Raw genomic sequence first — 21,590 nt, forward strand, 5'->3', positions numbered from 1 at the left:
GGTCAAGGTTTAATGATTTCTTTGGAGCCTTCTAGTACAATATAACATCTAAGGAGTAACCATATGGCCTCATCATGAATGTGTTCCAAGGCCGAGGACTCATCAAAACCCCTGGCTCTAGGGCATGAGTGACTTATGGAGGACACCTAAGTACTCCAGCTTTGTTCCAGGATTACTGAGACCTGTGCACTGGACCACCATCCTTAACAAAACAAAAGCTGTAGGCCCCAAACAAAGATAAGACCCTCTTCTCTACCCTTACCTTCCTGTCTTCTTTACTCTGTCTGTATCTATACTCTGTTCTAGGTCTTCAATAAACTCTGCCTTCACTTCCCCTTGGTTCATGTTTCATTTCCATCCTATGCAAAGCCAAGAATCCCCTTAGCTGATTCTGGGGTACCCTTCTCTGTCCTCAGAACCAGCCAGCCTGCATCAGTGGTGGAAATGAAAACCAAATCCTGGTAAAATGTGGAAAGACTGTTTTCACACTAAAGATTGTTACAGTGGCTACTTTGCCTTGTGCACAGAGGAAAGAGTGATCAGCGCATTCCCCAAATCTAATGTGAATGAAGGAGCCTTTAAATTTACTACTGTCCTCATATCTGTACCGTATAGGCTCAGACAAAAGATTTGCTTAAACAAACAAACAAACACTCCCTTTGTTTGAGGAAATGAGAAAAAAAAAAAAAAAAAGGAAATAAAAAGAAACCAAAACAAGAGTTTTGAAGGGTGGGGTTTTGACAATGGCATTAGATTGAAGGATGCAAATGTAGATCAGTTATAATCCACCAAAAATTAAAGAACAATTACAGTTATAACAATAAGCCAAAAAAAAAAAAAATGGTGTGTTCATTGGGAGGAGGGGATTAGTCAGGGATCCTATAGCCATTCCGATAGTTTTCCAACAGCAAGACTTTCCAAGTTGTGCATTGGAAATAAAGAGTTATAAATTAAGAAACCCAAAATACAGTCTATCCTAGGATAAATGCTGCTCTGTGTGCATAAATGGCTGTTTGAGCATGACTTTGTGCTTTGTCAATTATAACACTGGGTGATAGAAATAATAAGGATATGCATGAGGCATTGTGCTAATGGTAATACTACTGGTAAAAGCAAAATAAAGGCCATTACTTTTAAGCAAAATTTACATAATCAAACATTGGATGGGCTTATTTGTATTTAGATTTTATAACCATACATTTATAGCTGTAAAGAGGAAATTATTTTATTAAAATTTCTGCAGTTGAAGATAACTTGTTTGTTATTGTGAATCTGAATTTTCCTAACCTATAAACTGACTTCATATAAGTTGATTTTTGTTGTTTTTATTATTATTTCTTGGCAACACAGAATCAATTTTTTATAAACAGGAATGAGGTGCTCTGATTACACTGCAGTATGAGCACCATACTATGTATATGTATATCCCTATTATATATATCCCTACTACATATATCCATACTTTATATATGTATATATATTTTACCTAATTTATAAGTTCATGAATATTTTGTTAATAGAGATGAACAACTTATGAATACTTTGACTTAAACCTTTTTGGGAAAATTAAAAATAAAGTGATATAATAGTAACAAGAACAGGCCATCCTTCATTCACACTTTAAACACTTGTCTATTCATTATTATTATGTTTTTTATTCATAATTTAATGTGAGTATGCAGTAGTCCAATGGTTAGGACTTCAGATATGACAAAGACTGGAGACTCCATTCTACCATTAGTTTAAGTGTATCTGACTTTTCATTCTCCCTTCCTTTTCCTTAACTACTTAGAAATCCTAATCTTGAGTTCTAAATCACACATGGTTTTATTCACATGTAGTTTGACCTAAAAAAGAATTGTACTATATAAATCTGTCTCTTAAAGGTACGGAGGGATTGACACAGAACCATTAACATTGATTATCTTAGTGCAGCAGGGATTGGAGGAGGCAGAGGATAAGGAAAATGAGATTATTTTTCTCTTTATACAATTTTACTATGTTTGTGCTGATACAAGGCTCATGCATTATTCGTAACGAAATATCAAAGTACTAAAATGCTCATGTATTTAATGTACTGTAAATGAAATATAAAATCACAAATACAAACATTTATTTTATTCCTCAGATTATTGATCCCGATAAAGGTCAAGCCATTAAAAACTTGTATGGAGATATTTAAGCAAAAAAAAAAAACTGTAGAAAGAGGTAAAATATTGAATGCATTTTTCCTTATTATGTAATCACCGTTGATAGATTGAAAGCATCTAATTTAGAGCTCCTGAATTAAATCTGATCTTTTCTTGGAGAGTAGTAAGGAGTGGTGAGGATGGATAGGGAACAGAGTGTGTTTTGAAAGATAAAACTTAGAGAAGCTTAATTTAAAAGCTCCTTGTGTGTCAAATAGCTATTAAACATAATTTTCATGATTTTAATATAAGTGAATCTGAACTAGCATATGGACAAAGTTTCTTTTAAGTTGCACATGGGTTTAAAATGTAGGGGAAAAAGATCACTTGGCAAATATGTTTTTGGTTTTGAAAAACCTCCAAATGTTTAAAAAGTACTTTTCAAATCAACCACATCCATATGCATCCAGGTTTTCTCATCCTCACTATTGAAGGATAAAAAGAACTAGAATTGGGGCAAAATGGTTGGAGATGAGATACATATGCTGTAAAACTAAAAATCAGTTGATACTCCAAGGAATTGGTTAAAAAAAAATAAATTTGGTCCTTATGGCAACTTTGCCGAAAGAATCTAGCACTTTTATTCTTAGCGATTTAGGATCATGGATGATATTAATCTGTCACAAACTGATCCTATGACCATTTCCAGAAATGGAAAAATGCAGAAATAGAAAATGTGTATAATATTGCTATTTTATTTTGTTCCAAGTCCTGTTACTATCTGTGGAAAGCAATGTTCCAAGAGAATGAACATTTAGATGAATTATGACATGAAATATCATTTTCAATGCTTTATGCATAGATAAATTAATAATAACTGAGCATTGTTGGCATATGGCTTCCAGACACTGTGAAGTTTCCCTCATACCATCTGAAAAACTAAAAATATGTGTATGCCTACTTTTAAAAAAATATAAAGACATTAAGTTTTGTCAGTAATTTTGAGCTGTTATTTAAAAAATAAGCTGTTAGAGCTTTAATTTTTTTTTTTTTTTTAAAATAAGAGGATGTATTTGGGCAGTTAGTCACCAAATTTTTTCCAAAAAAATGGATAAAGTATATTTTGTGTTTATTCTTGTTTTAGATTATTTTGAATATATTGATGCAAAACAATCAAACTTCTACAAATAAAATATAAGTAGGGTCAATAATTCCCAAACACCAAATAATATTCAATGAACTTCCACATATGCATTTGGTGGTTCATTATTAACTTAAGAAGTAACACACCATTTTCCTGTCTTTTTTGTCTTTTTTGGTTTCTTTCATTTTTACAAACTATAGCAATAGGTAAGTGTGACCAAAGACATTTGGTTCGTTTCCCAAATCTTTTTAGCAAATTTCTTTTTTTGCCATTTAAATTATGTAGAATTTTCAGAAGCCAGTGGATATAGATCCTATGATAATGATCATGTGTATTTTTGGGAAACAAAGATTATTATCTTTTAGTCAACCAACATCAAAGGTACTGTCAGGTATGTTTGATGAAGAAGGTAATCTTAGAGCCTAAGAATCAGAATGCTGTAAGAAAATATATTTTATGGTACCAGGTATGTGACTCATATTGTGGTTATTGTTGTACCATTTTTGTCCTTCCTCTTTTGGAAGAGTGTGAACAAAAATGTCTTCATATTTATTCATCATATTTTCTACTGCAGTACCATCTATAAATACATTTTCTGGAATATATTAAGGGAACAAAAGCAAAGAAACTACACATCATGAAAATACAGGTAAGTGGCTGGAGGGGTGAGATATTACATGTAGTTCAGATTATCTTATACATAGTCAAGTGATACATCCTTTTTATCTTTTTTTTTTTTTTTTTTTTTTTTAAAGCAATACATGGCTCTTTGGAAGAGAGGCATGAAGTTCAGAAGAGAAGTGTGGAGTGAAGATTAAATGGTGAGTCAGTCTGCTTTCAGTGTTGCCTTCTCCAGGTGAACCCAAATACGGATGTTACCCTTCACTGTCCTAAAGCATGAGTCTCTACTTAAGAAAACTTCTGTGGTTTACATCTAAAACCACATTTTACCCCCTACATTCACTAATAAACTTCCTTTTCTCAATTCTTGTTCCACCATATCCTACTCTCTTTCATACCTATACCCCAGCACCACTGCACCAGACTAAGTTCCATGAACACAGGACTTACATTTGTCAGTTTCTCTATGTAATGGTGGACTTGGTATAGTTTGAGTATATGTCAGTTGTTCTGTTATTTATTGATCTCACAGCATGTTATCCCAAAACTTATTTTGTCAAGAATAAGTTTTTTGTCATATTTTAGTCAACAATATGCATATGGGAAGATAAAGAATCAGTGAGATTGGCTTATCTCTGTTCCATATTGCATCAGCTGGTGCAATTTGACCGGAACATGAAGATACATGTTAAAAAATGGCTTATTCATGAGACTTGTAAGTGGGCACTGGTTATCCACTTGGAGCTAAGCTGGGGTTATTCTGCCTTGATTCCTCTCTACCTGGGCCTCTTCACATTGTTGCTTGGATTTCCTTACATTGCAGGAGCTGGGTTTCAAAAGCAGGTATTTCAAAAGACAAGATGTAGAAGCTGCCAGTTTCTTAAAAGGCCTTGGCCCAGAAAGTAGCACAGGATAATTTTTGCTATATTCTATTAATCAAAGCAGAGTCTTCTTAGATTCAAGGGAAGGAGTGTCAAAGATTTGGTATCAACCTTTAGAAGTGGTGCTTGAAAATTATTGAGTGAATAGTTATTGCACTCCTCCAAATATTTCTTACATTTCCCAAATCCTTGTGGCTCTGCTTCTGTGGTTATCCTTCAAGGGATGGCTTTATATCTTTCTTAATCCTGTAAGGAATGCCATGCTACCATGCCAATGTCTTATATACTACCACCATGAAATTGGTCATATTCTCTTACTATTATTTTCTTATTTTGTATGTGTGTATGTGTGTGTTTAATTACTTTGTTATCACTGATCACAATCTCCTTTGCTAAATTATTGTGTACCTGCCTCTCATTAGCCTTTTGGACTTCCCAGAGTGAGGTTAACTATGTTCTATTCTTTAGATATGCTTAAATCAATGGAAAAATGAGACTTTTCCAATAAGAAAACAGAGGATAGAGTGAGTCTGTGTATAACACATTCAGTTACACAAGTATTTGGAAATAGAACTCCTATCTGTTTAGAAGAGGGGAGGTGGTCAAGCAAATTCCAAGGACTTCCATTTTTTGGGGGTTAAAAAGTAAATTGCCAGTAACTTTATGAAATGTGACATAAGAATAAGCTTAAAGTTTTTTTGTATGTTTATTTATTTTTTGAGAGACAGAACATGAGTGGGGAAAGAGCAAACAGAGAGGGAGACACAGAATCTGAAGTAGGCTCCAGGCTCCAAGCTGTCAGCATGGAGCCCAATGCGGAGCTCGAACCCACAAACTGTGAGATCATGACCTGAGCTGAAGTTGGATGCTTAACTGACTGAGTCACCCAGGCACCCCTAGAATAAGCTTTTTTTTTTTTTTTTTTTTTTGGAAAAAATATTAAATGGTTTTAAGTACTTTCAATCAAAATCTTAATGTTTTCTAATTGTTATCAAATAGAGCTAAGTATGAAGACTTTTAAGAGCATCTTATGCTTTCCTTCTCTCCATTACTTAATATTAAAAAAAATTGTTTCTGGGGAATAGACTATCAAGACATGTATTCACATGCTTTCCTAGAACAGTTGATCAAATCTCATTTTTCTCAGGTGAAGGAAGATCAGTCATATGGTATATGGCCAAGGTGACTCTTTAACCTATAAGGCAGCAATTTACAACTTACCTGGTGCAATCAACCATTTGTACAGCATCATTCCCTCACTTTTAATTATACAAGTTACTGGAATTGGAAAATCTAAATCTTGCAACTGAGAGGCGCTAAGGATAAGGGGTGGAGATGAGGTGAGATCTATGGTGGGCACAAGGATGGGGACCAACGAGTAACACAGACACAATTAATTATTCTTTCCCTGTCTTAAATTTGAAGTAAGGTGTTTTAATTGTGGGATTCTCATTGAAAATGAAATGTTTTAGTTGCTGTTGAAATGCATCAAAGAAATGAAAACTAGCAGCCATCCCTTTCAATCATATCTATCTTTATCTTTATCTATCATTTATCTACATAGGTCTATATTTACCTTAAAAGTAGAAAAGGAAAATAAAATGAGAGCATTTCTTAAAATCTGCTGACTTAGTAGAGATACTGCAACAAATGGTCTATGAAATGAGAGCCTTTGCACAAGCCAGTGAGCTTTACAGGCACTAATGATATTCCATTCTGCAGTTCTATACTTTACTATGTGAGGATTCTGCATTTCATTATAACCAGAAAAAAAATGTAATTGTGTTATTCCATTTCTGATTTTTCAGTCCCCATTGTATAAAGTGTGTGCTACTTCAAATGCTTTAATACGGAGTTTGAAAAATTGCCCCTGACCTGTCTCTGGATGTTTTGGATGCAGTACAAGCAATGTGTAAAAACACCTGGGCTCAAGCATGGCAAATGAAACAATGAGGTAATTGGTTAATTGCAGGTGAAATTGGCCACTCACCTCTTTTACTGAAAGAGCAAGTGACTAATTGCACTTGTGAATGCTCTAAAAGAACAAATTGTTACCCAATTATGGAGTAACATAGGTTTGGTGGGCATGCAGAGACCCACATGGGAAAGAAAGCCATGATATCCACACTTCTACATTTCCCAGCTCTGAGAGGACCTGGAAATGGTAATAATCCAATGGAAATACAGAAATGTGAAAATTATACCAGGGCAGGGAAGGGAAAGTACAAGATCAACTCAAAATACACTATTGTGCCAGAAAGCAATGACATAGTCAAAGAACGATGAGAACATAAAAACAAACACACACACACACACACACACACACGCAAAAGCCAACTAGAAGGCCTCCCTCCAGACACAGAGGAGACACATCGAATGTCAAAACAATAATGATAGTAGTATCTTATGGCCCAATGAATGCATTAGGAAAACACAAATGTATACAGATAGATTAAATAAGTTAATTGATACTTTTACGAGGAATGTGAATATGATATTTATATAGTTTCATAGTACCTATACTTCTCATCCAAATTCTTACCATTATTAGTCAGAAAGGGAAGATGTATAATTTTACAATGGAGAAGCTGGCAGATGTCATCTTAAATAAGTGATCAAAATGTATCATCAACAACAATGGGACAAACAGAAATCACATGACACTTGATGGAATGCAATGAGAAGAAAATAGCATCATGTCTATGATATTCCTGCCAAAGATGCATAATCTTATTCTCTAATCATGAAGAAACATTCCACAAACCCAAAATAAGACATTCTGCAAAACAACTGGTCTGTAAACTTCAAAGATAATAAGGTCAAGAAACTAGTGAAAAATTGAGGAGCTATTCCAAACTGAAGGACACAAGACATAACAATTAAATCCAATGGCTGATTCTGAGACAGATCTTTGTGCTATAGACATTTTTAGAACCATTGATTAAGAAAAATATTGGTTTTTTCTACTCTACCTTAAATTTGTCTGTAAATTTGAGATTATATAAGTTTCTCTTGTCCTCCATTAACAGGTGTCATTTCTTTCACTACTTTTTGTCATCTAAAATGGGCCAAAGGATTTAAAAAAATTTTTTTTCAACGTTTACTTATTTTTGGGACAGAGAGAGACAGACCATGAACAAGGGAGGGGCAGAGAGAGAGGGAGACACAGAATCAGAAACAGGTTCTAGGCTCTGAGCCATCAGCCCAGAGCCCGACGCGGGGCTCAAACTCACGGACCGGGAGATCACGACCTGGCTGAAGTCGGACGCTTAACCGACTGCGGCACCCAGGCGCCCCTGGGCCAAAGGATTTTAAAGCATTGTCTTGTCACCTAAAGGATTAACTAGTTTAAGTTATAGTAATACAACTCAGTAGTTTCCTCTCTGTCCTATTTTGCTAGAGAAAGTGGAAATAAAATTTTGGTTAGAAGATGGAGCTGTCTTTTGGGCCAAATCCTCGCAATTTAGTTTGTCAGTTTGGGAAATGACTTTTCTTTAGTATAAAATTTAAAAATTATGGCTTCAATCTTGGCCAAGTAATCAAGGTTATTGTGTCATTAAGACTTTCTTATATGTGTATAAACGTCCAAGATTCATTCTTTTAGTCATTCAAAAAACATTGATTGACTCCTTATTTTGTTCTAGGCACTGAGGATGTGCAGTAAACAAACCTGATAAAATTTCTGACCACGTGAAGCTCATACTCTAGAGGGGAATATAACAAACAAGTAAATTATGTGCTTCAGACCTATGCTCAGTGGAGAAAATGAAAATAGGGAGGAGAAATGGAATTGTGGGGGCCCATGCAACTTTAAATGGAATGGCCAAGGAAGACACTAATGAACAAGAAACATTCAAGCCAAGACCTGAAGAAAGTGAAGAATTGTGCTGTGCAAATGCTTGGGGCCCAAGTGCAAATCTAAATAGTTTTCTGTTTTAGTGAACAATAGAGAGGTTTCATATGTTTTCGGTTTAGGTGAATTATGCAATTATTAAAAAGAGACTGATGACTGCATCTCTCCCTATACTAGAAGGAAATGAATTTCTGCTTATGGGGCAAAGTGTCATCTTGAAAAAAAAAATACTTGGAAAAATATTTGTTTGGGTATATGTAAATAAATATATATAGAACATAAAAATTTGCAAAAGTCAAAGAAAAAGTTGGTAACACAAAAGGAAGTTCTGAGAGGAACAAAGGAGAGAAATGAGGGAAGTTAGGAAAAAGTGAGAGAGAGAAAGAAAAAGAAAAAGATTGAGAAAGAGAAAAGACAGAAAGGGCAGGGAAAGAAAGGGTAAATAGATAATAAATCAAGAGAAGAAAAAACCTAGTGTGAGGAAGGGAAACTTTTTCTCTAGAAGGAAAGATGATAAATATTTCAGGCTTTATGTACCAAAAGGAAGCTCTTTCAAAACTGCTTTACTCTGTCTGTATAGTGTAAAATCAGCTAGAGGAATTATATAAGTGAAAGGGTATGGCCATTTTCCAATATGACTTTATAAACACTAATATTTAAATTTTGTATGTACAAAGACACATCACAGAATATCTTTTCAACCTTTTGAGCATGAAAAAAAACATTCTTATTATGCTCTCTACAAAAACAGTGCATGGGACTTGACAGTTGGTCTATGGTTTGCTGATCCCTGATCTAGAGCCTTAGAGGCAAGTCATGTAAATCAATTTGGTGCAATGGGAGGTGGAAAGGAATCAGATTAAGTACCTGGTTTCCTGTCTTGGCTTGATAACGTGTTAATCCTTTGACTCTGAGCCAGAATCCACCTCTCAATGCTTTCTTGTTTCAACCAATGAAATGAGGGTGTTGAAATACATGAGCATCAAATCCTTTTCTTACATTATATTTTGTTTTATTACCTTTCAGAACTAAGAATTGGTATCTATAAAGGAAAGAACATTTTATTTCAATTAGAATTCATGATTTCAGTACTATTCTTTGCAAAAATCTCTTAAGACAAAAATGTTCTTCACCTTTTGGGTATAGAAGTGAGTGTTGTATACCCTTTAGGAAATTGGTGTTACCATGTTTTCAATACCTTGCTATAAAATTCCTGAAATGGCCACTTTCAACTGCCATGAGCAAGGCTACAATATGGCCCACCAAGACGTCAGTAGTTTGTTTCCAAATGAAAGCCATTCTTTTTTTTATTTATTTTTTTTAATGTTTTTATTTATTTTTGAGACAGAGAGAGACCGAGCACGAGCAGGGGAGGGGCAGAGAGAGGGGGAGACACAGAATCCGAAGCAGGCAGGCTCTGAGCTGTCAGCACAGAGCCCGACGCAGGGCTCGAACTCACGGAGTGTGAGATCATGACCTGAGCTGAAGTCAGATGCTCAACTGACTGAGCCACCGAGGCGCCCCTAGATGAAAGCCATTCTTACGTGGTGGTGAAAATCCTCATGCATAACAGTTTATCTCCTTCATTCCAGTTTCGATTCTTTGAGAGGCCAGGTGTGTTGAGGTTTGTTTCTTGTTGAAACAGCTCTCTCTACACTACTTCAGGGCAATGAGGGTGCAGATTCTGACTTATTAAACTGCTCTTCAGGATGACTGCAATTTTATATATTTAGGAAGGAACTTTCCCAAAATATTTCTCACCTCTCCTCCAGAGATAATAATGTCTATAAGATTTATAATTTTAAATGTTAATTCCATAAAATATATGATTTTTTTTATTTTATTTGTTTTTTAATGTTTATTTATTTTTGAGACAATGCAAGAGACAGAGTGCAAGCAGCATAGGGGCAGATAGAGGGAGACACAGAATCCAAAGGGGCTCCAGGCTCTGAGCTGTCAGCTCAGAGCCCGATGAGGGGCTCGAACTCACGAACCATGAGATCATGACCTGAGCCAAAGTCAGATGCTTAACTTACTGAGCCACTCAGGCGCCTCAATACATGGTGTTTTTAAATAGCAAACCAAAAGATATTAAGCTGATTTAAATTGTCCTTCTAAAGATGGCCACAATAATATCTCCTATTCTGCCACATGAAGTTTTGGAGTCTATTTTGCCCTCCCCTTGAATCTACTCTGGTGAATTAGTGTTGAAGAATAGAATTAAATGAAACTGGCACTGTAACTTTTGAGGTCAAACCTTGTCTCCAGCTTCCAATTCCTCTCTTTTGGAGCCCTTATCTGCCAGGGAAAAGGTCCAGCTACCTCACTGAAGAGATGACATGGAGAGAGAAAGAGAGATATCCAAGGGGCCCCCAGATATTCCAGTCATTGAAATGGAGACACCATGCAGGTGAACAAATACATCTTGGGCCTTTCAGCTCCTGCTAGCTTAATGCCTCCAATGAACCCAATCTCTAGCTGATAACCCTCCTACATGCAGCCAAATGAGTAGCCCCAGGAAACGCCATATGAAACATAAGAAATGTCTAGTCAAGTACACCTGTTCCCTGAATTCCTGACCCCTTGCACAAACACAGTGATTCTGATTTTAAGCCACTAAGTGTTAGGGTAGTCTGTTGAGCAACAGCAGATAACAAAAACAAACTTTACCTTAATTAAGTTTCATAATGATCAATTATATCACCAGTTACACTTTAGGTGACTGCACACAGCTTATCAACAAGTAGCTGCTCCACGGTAAAACACAATGAAATCTGTAATATTCATGTTACGGGTCTTCTGTTGTTTAAACAGTCATTGTTCTTTAGGCAATATTACTTGTTGGCTAATGTAATTCAAATGAAGTGTAACTAATAATGAAGTAGCATATATAATATTTAAAATTTAATTTAAAATTATTAAATTTAAAATTATCTACAATGGATTTAACATGAATTAATTCTGGTTTATTGTTTTTAGAGTTAGTTGATCACAAGGCCACTAAAAGTGCAACTATATTGTTATGTGGAATATGGTGTTTAATTCCACATGAACATAAGTGTATTTTAAAACTATTTTGAAAACATAAACATATTTATTTTTAAAATAACTGGAAGTAAACATACATTTTTTAAATAACTGGTAAATCATGGAAAGATAGAGATTTATGTCATTCATATGTTATTGAAATTAAAAGATTTTTTCTTAATGTGGTAGTAAAGTTGCACTATATAAAACTATTTATAATTACATGACACATCTGACTTTCATTATAATCATAGCTTATTTGAAGTTAACCTAATGTTTTCTCAATGCCGCTTCTTCATGACAAAAAAAAAAAAAAAAAGAATAACTACTTAAATGGTAACACAAATTGATGTTAATAAATTGGTACATTCATACCAGGACTCCCAGTTTTACTGCTAAAAGCACACCATTATGTGCAGCATTATGTAGTTTAAAAGGCACACTGATAAGTGCCTGTATTCAAATCCATTTCTCTGCCCTTTGTGTTCTTATCTTTCCCGGGCCAGCAGACAATCCCGCTTTTCACTAACCTTTGGCACTCCACCATCAGCAGTAAACTGTGTGCTCCTTCCCAGTCCCTCCCTGAGCTTCCTTAATTAGCATGACCTGTGGTATGTTCCATTCAGAGCAGCCCCATCAGCGGCACAAACCTGCTGGGGTCCCTGCAGGTAGAAAAAGGTTCAGTGTCTCAGGGCTCTGGGGAGTCCATCTGTGTGCCTTAAAGTCCTAACTAAACCCCTATCCCGTTCACCAAGCTTACTGTAGTCTCTAATCCGGTAAATTGTGCCCCAGTGATGTAGAAGTAAAGTGATAAACAAGAACAGTCCACAATACAGTGGCCCAACAAATTAAGTAGAACATTTGCCCTCTGTTTTCAAAACAAAAAAAAACCTTGTTTTTATCCGGCAGATTATGTAAAATATTTTTCTATTCTTTTTCAAGAGGAAATATTGTTTGTTTTTACATTTATATTTTCTCTAAGGCTTTTTTCATAATTCATGGAGGTTGTAAACATTTAAATATGCTTTTGTCACAATATATTTTTAAGCATGAATTTTGAAGAACAGCTTCAAAAATATTCAAGGTTGTGTTTTCCCTCAAGGTATTTAATGGCATAAAGCATCTCGCATGGATGTGAGGAAGGTAAAATTGACACATTTAAAACATTTAAAATAATATATATAGCAATGAATCATAAAAAATGTAATGAATGTCTTTTACTGAACAATGGATGACATGTAGGTTGTTAAACCAAAGGAATTTTAAAAGGCTTAATTTGTGTTCTTCTCACGAACTCACACTTTTCTTCTTTCATACCTTTTCTTCCCTGCCAAGAAGAATTGGCTGTGACACTTAATGGGTATATTTTGTTAAAGCTAAGTTCTTTTAATGTCAAGCTATTATATCTTCTACATACCTAAGAGAAATGGTACCAAGATTTCTAACAAGTAGGTACACATCCATCTTTAAAAAGAGAGACACTAAAAAAGCTCTGTGTTGGTAGATTGATGTGTTGAAAGAGCTGCAAGTCAATTCTGAATCTGTTAGGCTAACAGCTGTTTTTGAGAAAAGAGCCTATAGATTAATACTTATGCTAGAAACAAAAGTCTCTGATTTCCTTGCCCAATTTGTAGTAAACAACACATATTTTTACCTATAATACTTTGACTACAAACATAGGGTAGAAACGTTGCCTTAATTGTTCAAGGTTTTGATAAAGAAACAGAATATCATAGTCTATTTTTGTTTATATGTTTTGAGTAAAAATAAAAAAAAAAACAATAAATACAAATTTAGTCTTCAATGACTTCCATTTGCAATGGCCCATGTGCAAGAAAGGAATTGCCATCATAACTTCATACTTATCAAGTTTCATTTCCCAATCCATGCTCAGAATGAAAGATTCTAATATATGAATCACACTCTTCATTTTACAGATGAGAAACTGAGACCCTGAAAATGACTTGTCTGGGATTATACTGTTATTAGTGATTAAACTCTGGTGTCTTGAACCTTACTGTTGTGCTATTTCTACTGCAAGATTCCACATTCCTTCACTGACGTTGAGTCTGAATGTCACATGGAGGTGAATTTTAATAACTAAGTGTAAGTTAAAGCTATAAACTGTATATAATTTTATAATTTGTAATACAATGCATCTCTCTTATAAAGCAGGCTGGAAACAACCCAGAGTTCTAGATTACAAAGCCACATAGTCATAGTTATGAAGGAGTTCTTTCCTTCAACATAGGTCACTTAAGTAACCAACCGTCATCAACTATTTGGAAGTTTTTCAAATAAAGAAATGGGCTACTTAGACAAGGCTGTAGCTCTATAAAGCAGCAGAAGGAAAATAAAATAGAATACATAAACAGAGAGAATTCTGCACAGGTTGTAACACTGCATTAATTCAGGATATTAACAACAATGATCCAAACATAAGATCAACCAAAGGTTCTTTCTTGTAGGTATGCATGCAACATTAAGCATTATTTTTCAAAATATGCTTTGCAGAATGTAAGGTCTTCAGAATATTAAGAAGTCTTAAGTGAAAACAAAAGTTTCAAATACAAATATACTTGAGGAAAAAATACGTACACTATCCCTTTTTTTGATATTTACAATGCATGTGAGAGTATGAAAGGCTCTACAAAGTTGTGCACTAAAGATACCTATTTAACTATTTTTCCAAGTATTTCCAAGCTTATTTGACTACAGAACAGTAGACTGTTCTTGTTTATCACTTTACTTCTACATCACTGGGGCACAATTGCCCGGATTAGAGACGACAAAACTGTTTTGTTTTGTTTGTTGTTTTTGTTTTTGTTTTTTTTACAAATAATTTTATAGAACACAATGGGAAACATTGATTTAGTATGTAGCTTATGTCCCGAGAAGCCAAAGCAAAGAATTCTATTATCCATCCTCAAACAAAATTATTGTTTGAATCTCTTTCCTGAAAATAAAATGTATACAAAATATAATTTTGTGACTAATATCTCTCCTTTACTTCAATTTTCCTTTTCCAATGCCCCCCCAAATTAAAGACATGCATGAGATTTAAGAAATACAATATTAAATGTGTCTACTAGAATAGGTAAAAAATGAAACCCACATCTTTTCATTTGCTTACAAAGGACATTGCATCTGTCATGAGGCCAATCACTTTAGCTAAGATTATGGATTATCCACTATGCCTAACACACACACATACACACACACACACACACACACACACACACACAGGCTGTTTTATGGCTATATATATTGTGTCAGGGCAGTATAGACCTGAGCGCCAAAAATTCTGTTACACTACTTGTTATGAGTTGTACTTAATGATTTTGACCCTGTTCCTGTTAGTAATTAATGGAAGTAGAAGAGCAGGCTTCCTGCATAAAAATTATGGACAAATTCCCAAATAGAGTCCCTTGTAGAATAGAAAATTTCAAATGTAAAAGATAAAGAAGAACTTGGCAAAAGCAATCTGTGAATTGGCTTTAAGAATCCACCAAGGAGTGGGGCACCTGGGTGGCTCAGTCAGTGGGGGTCTGACTTCAGCTTGGGTCATGATCCTGTAGTCTGTGAGTTCGAGCTCCGCATTGGGCTCTGTGTTGACAGCTCAGAACCTGGAGCCTGCTTTGGATTCTGTGTCTCCCTCTCTCTCTGCCCCTCCCCTGCTCGTGCTCTCTCTCTCCTTCAAAAATAAATACACATTAAAAAAATTTAAAAAAATAAATGAATAAAAAGAATCTCTCAAGGAGTTTCTTCTTGCTAGTTGCTATTAACTCAGAGGAACTGCTAATAACCACTCTTATTCCCTGTTGATATGAGGCCTTAGCTGCTAAGATCCTATCAGGACATAAGCATTTAGCCTTATTTTGTGCAGAGCAGATTTTTATTAGATTATGTGAGAGTGTGTGAAATATAGTTAGGATTTTTCTTTCCTATGCAAGCTGCACAGGACGAGGGTGGGAATGCATATGTCTGCCTGTGTAGTCTGGAAATTCAAAGCTCCTTTTGTTAACTGATGGCAGAAGGGCAGAGGAGCTAACATTTGCTGGAAATTGTTTCACTTCCTAATTTTTTCAGCTCGAATTTCATATTGTCTCATAAAGACATAGGGGACATAGGGGATGTTCCTAGAATGGTGATTTAACCAAGTATTACCAAACAATTTAGCATTACTTTAGTATTGAATTACAAGCTTTAGAGTAAATCAGATCTCAATGATAAAACCATAAATGGTTTTATCTGTACTCAAATATATACATATATATATATATATATATATATATATATATATATATATATATATATTTACATTCTCAACAATTCACTGGGCATAGACCTGGAGCTTTGTTTAATGCAAAATCTGGCCATGTGGAAAATATGGGCACTGAAGTGGAGAATATTTTTGCATTCTTCTATGCCAGTGTTGCCCTTTTCTGTCAAGATGCACATGCACTTGTCCACAATGGGAGCTATATTTACAAGCTGTATTTTACATAATTCCAGGGAACGAGTATCCACTCTTCCACCGAAGAGAATTCCCTTGGCGCTCCTGCTTGCCATTCTGTCCTGCTGGTTCGTTTGTTCTATTGTATATCCTGCAGAGTGATGCATTGCAGCATCTTTGCTGGTTGTAGCTGAAGTGGAGTCATCCATCATCCCAATCACTGGAACTGAGGACCTTATGGACTGGGAGTAAATTATGAAGCTATGAGGAAGGTGATCATTTTTGCAGAAACAGCTATTTTATGTTCCTGTTCTCTATACCATCCTTTCTTTCTTGTTTGGGAAAATGAAAGAGTAAAAGCCACAGGACCAGTTTGTGTCCTTTGGATTCACACCGAAAGAAGAAAATACAATCAATAAAAATGCACTTAACAAGCTTGAGATTGACTGGTCTTTTTCTTGTTTATTTTGAATTTCAGATGTGATTTTCTGTTGACCTGCTGTTAATGCCATATAGCTGTAGATTTCCCAGATTTAAGTGTGTTATAAATGGATAAACTTCACCACATGGGATGATTTAAACTGATTTGAGATCCAGTCTGGGCACTACAAAGGGAAAGTTGTCAATTATCCTAGTAAATTTCAGCCATGTGGAGTCAAAGTAGGTAAGTCATTCCTCTTCTACACTCTCTGCCCCTTCTTCCACAAGTGGAAACATCAATTAATGGTTGAAAACTTGCCATTTTGTTTCATGTAATTTACACAAGTCTTAATTTTATTCTAGTAAATCTAGAATTAGTTTAACATTGGAAATATGGAAAATATGTTTAAATAACTTCATTGCCGATATTGATTTGTTTTGGTTTACCTTTATTACATACCCATTGAATATTTTCTACTGGAAGAGTGCCATATTACTATTATGGACACTAATTCTTTCATAAAAAAAATTAAATCTACAAGATGATTAGAGAAAGCTAAGTAGCTCACTTTGAAGACAGATTTTCTTTAATGTAAATAATGTGACAACACTTCGATGTAGTTCCTTTAAAGTGGCTTAAATTGGGGTGCCTGGGTGGCGCAGTCGGTTAAGCGTCCGACTTCGGCCAGGTCACGATCTCGTGGTCTGTGAGTTCGAGCCCCGCATCAGGCTCTGGGCTGATGGCTCAGAGTCTGGAGCCTGTTTCCGATTCTGTGTCTCCCTCTCTCTCTGCCCCTCCCCCGTTCAGGCTCTGTCTCTCTCTGTCCCAAAAATAAATAAACGTTGAAAAAAAAAATTTTTTTTTAAATAAAGTGGCTTAAATAGTAAGATATGTCATACTTAATCAACAACTCAGTAAATATAATCTAAATTGATATTTTAAATTTGGAAGGTATACTTTTTTTATGGACAAGTAGACATTAAAGGAAGCATTCTAATTAAAAATTAAATACTAGGAAGAAACTAAATCTCAGTTACATCTGGTTGCTATATATGAGATAAATATTTAACACAAATTAAACTATGTGTGGTATTTTTGAAACAAATATTTACCTTTTATTTAGGATGACCACACACATATTTTTTGTACTATAGCTACTGAATGTTTATACAAAATGTCAACAGATGTAGTAGCAATCAAGCTATGGAAATAAAAGTTGGAAAATAAATTAAACTTTCTTTGTAGGGGTGGGGAGTGTTTTTTATATGAAGTGTAGCAAAGCAAGCTAATCTTACCATATTTAAATGCAAATTTTATTGAGACAAATCAAAGGCAATGAAAGGCAGGTATAATAGTTTCATTCTAAACCGCTTTATTGGCTTCAGCTGTTGTGTTTGAAAGAAGCCAGTCTCTTATACTTTATTGACAATAGTTTATGCCCAATCTTTCACTAAAGAAGACAAAGTTCATTAACCTGAAGAACTCTTCCTTGCCAGTTAGTAAAATAATGAAAGAAGGACTCTGTTAAAAATATTTTTTGTTTATTTTTAGTTAAAAAAATTGAACATTTGAGTGTTTTACAGGAATTACAGAAGTACTAACTAAACATATATTGTTCTTGAGACACTCTTAAATGTTGCATCCATAATTTTCAGTTGGGTGGAGAAGGCTGTTCATCTAAGAGTATTTTGGATGGGGTGCTTTTAAAATTTGCGCAATGAGCCAAAATCAGACCCTAGATGGACAAGGTTCTAGAATTTCACACGTCCTTGTAATAAAATATTGTGACTCTTATTTCAAAGATAGATTTATAGGCTCGTATGTAACCTAGGTTGCTCAAATTTCACATGAATATCCAAAACCAGATTAAATTCATATGGTTTTCTGTATGGGATGAAAAACAGCTTGGGATGTACCATCTTCTTGTATCTGCTTTTACTAAAAACTAAATCACATAATCCATAGTTAGCGGCCTCTGACGCTGATGGAAGTGTCTTACTGATCTTTGTAAGACAGTTTCCAGGTCCACAGTATAATTTAAAAACAATTTATGTAATTGACAGAGTAAAAGATTCCCATGTCATATCTTAGACAGCCATTTGGCTGACAAGTATTTGAACATGACTAAACTCTTCCAGTAATGCATTAATTCACTGCCGAAAGAATTGATACAATTCATTGTTGAACTAGTTTGAACTAGGGAGGCAAGTGTGTCTAGTCTTTGTCATATATATATATATATATATGTATATATATATGACAAATATATATATATATGTATATATATATATTTCAACTATGTGGGATTATAAAGTACTGCACCTTAATCAGACAATCTAATGTTATTAAATATTACTAGTTTTGAGCCCTATCATTCACTTAGAAAGTAATTTCCACATATAAGCTAAAATAACTAATTTAAAAGTTATAAAAATATGACAGAAAAAAACCTGTAGTTTTTACTTCAGAAGCAAGCAAGCAAAAAAAAATACTATTGCTCAGCATTGTTTGACTTACTATTTCCTGCTTAAAATTCAGAAGTTTCACTTAGTAGGTTTCTTGTGCACAAGAAAATGTAACACAACTGTTTTGATATAAATCACAAAAGCATACATGGCTCTTTCATCAATCCACTTGAAAATGTCTTCACAAAAATAGCCTTTAACTGTTACAAAATTTGGTTTTATATTCCCAAAAGGAATCCCATTTTCTATCTGAAGAACATCGGGATTATTATTTCATAGGAAAGCAATCATTATGGTGCCTTTAGCACCTGTGACTCATTTTCTCCGTTTACATGTTCCTACACATCATTAATCCTTCCCTTGTGTACTGAAAGGCATATGGCATTAGTCAGTAGTGAATTAAAGATCTTCTGTTCGCTTCAAAGATAATTTTAAGGCCCTATATCCATGATGTAGAAAGTGTGTGATTATTCATTTTTAAAGCCTGCTGTGTAATTTACCTAAGGTTATTTTTTAAATTAAAACATTAAAATACATAGAACATAGGTAAGAAATGAAGTTCACTCTTACATAGCTGTACAATAACAAAGGATTTCTACCTTCCATTATTGAAATTTTGCTCAATAAAATATAACTTATGTAAGAATTGGTACATTTTATCAAACACAGTCTATTCAGCCCATTTTTTGTATTTGACATAGTCACCAAAAAATATAATAAAAAACAGACCGGCATTTGTGTTGAGCTTTTAGAAAAAAAAAATAACATTGAAAAACAATTTCAGAGATCTAAGAATACCTTTAGAACATCTATGAATGATCAAGAAATTTCCAAAAGCTCTATGTACAATGGCATGCAAAAAGTTTTCATTTTGATCCCAGTAACTCACAGTGTTTAAGATCCCAAGCTAAATTTCCTCTGGATACTTCTTGATCTTTTTATGTGGTCTCTTATCTCTATTACTTTTATCTGCTCCTACTCTGGTGAAATGTAGAATAAATCTGTCTCAAGGATCAGACAAATGAGTTCTCGGGACTTCTTTATTTTTCATTTCTGTGCAGTGATTTTTATAGTGCATGGAGCTGGAACCAATGTCAAGACTTGGTCAGCTGTTTTCGTCTGTTTGTAGCTGAAAGGGCTAGAAGGAATATTGAGGATAGCCAAACAACACATTTAAGAGTTCAGGTGAGGGGCGCCTGGGTGGCGCAGTCGGTTAAGCGTCCGACTTCAGCCAGGTCACGATCTCGCGGTCCGTGAGTTCGAGCCCCGCGTCAGGCTGTGAGCTGATGGCTCAGAGCCTGGAGCCTGTTTCCGATTCTGTGTCTCCCTCTCTCTCTGCCCCTCCCCCGTTCATGCTCTGTCTCTCTCTGTCCCAAAAATAAATAAATGTTGAAAAAAAAAAAAAAAAAGTTCAGGTGAGAAAATCACATTAGCAACCATAAAGAAATCAAGAAACCAACAATCTTGTGAGTCAAGATATGGGTAGAGCAACCACTAGAATTTAAGTTCTACGAAGGCAGGGATTTCCATCTGTTCTGTTCATTGTCATAACAAGAATAGAACATAGTAGGCACCCAATGGACATTTGTTTAATGAATCAATATGAACAGCACAAGAGCAAACAAAACATATAGCAGATAGTAACATAGAAGATTAGGTAAGAGAAGAAAGACATTCCAAATGACGTACTGGGAGAAGAAATTTGCAAACAACATGTCAGAAAAAGGGTTAGTATACAAGATCTATAAATAACTTATTAAACTCAACACCCAAAAAGACAAATAATCCAGTGAGGAAATGAGCAAAAGACATGAACAGACACTTTTCCAAAGAAGACATCCAGATGGCTAACAGACACGTAAAAAGATGTTCAACATCACTCATCAGCAGGTAAGTACAAATCAAAACCACAATGAGATACCACCTCACACCTGTCAGAATGGCTGAAATTCAACAATGGCTAAAAATTGTTTCAACTCTGGAAGCAATAGATGTTGGCATGGATGCAGAGAAAGGGGAACGAACACTCTTGCACTGCTGGTGGAAATGCAAACTGGTGCAGCCACTCTGGAAAAAATATGGAGACTCCTCAAAATATTAAAAATAGAACTACCCTCCACCAGTAATTGCACTACTAGGTATTTATCCAAGGGATATAAAAATGCTAATTAGAAGGGGCACATGAACCCTGATATTTATAGCAGCACCATTGATTATGGACAAATTATGGAAAGAGCCCAAATGTCCATCAACTGGTGAATGTATAAAGAAGATGTGGAATATATACATACAATGGATATTACTTGGCCATTAAGAAGAATGACATCCTGCCATTTGCAACAGCGTGTATGGAAGTAGAATGTATTATGTTAAGTGAAATAAGTCAGAGAAAGATAAATATCATATGATTTCACTCATAGGTGGAATTTAAAAAGCAAAACAGGGGCGCCTAGGTGGCGTCTGATTCTTGATTTTGGTTCAGGTCATAAGCTCATGGTTTGTGGGATTGAGCCCCACATTGGACTCTGCACTAACAGTGCTTCTGCCCCACTTCCCCTCCTGTCAGAGGAGGTCATCCAAAGGACGGGATTAT

This window comes from Leopardus geoffroyi, chromosome C2, assembly GCF_018350155.1.
Source record: "Leopardus geoffroyi isolate Oge1 chromosome C2, O.geoffroyi_Oge1_pat1.0, whole genome shotgun sequence".
Taxonomy (NCBI): Eukaryota; Metazoa; Chordata; class Mammalia; order Carnivora; family Felidae; genus Leopardus; species Leopardus geoffroyi.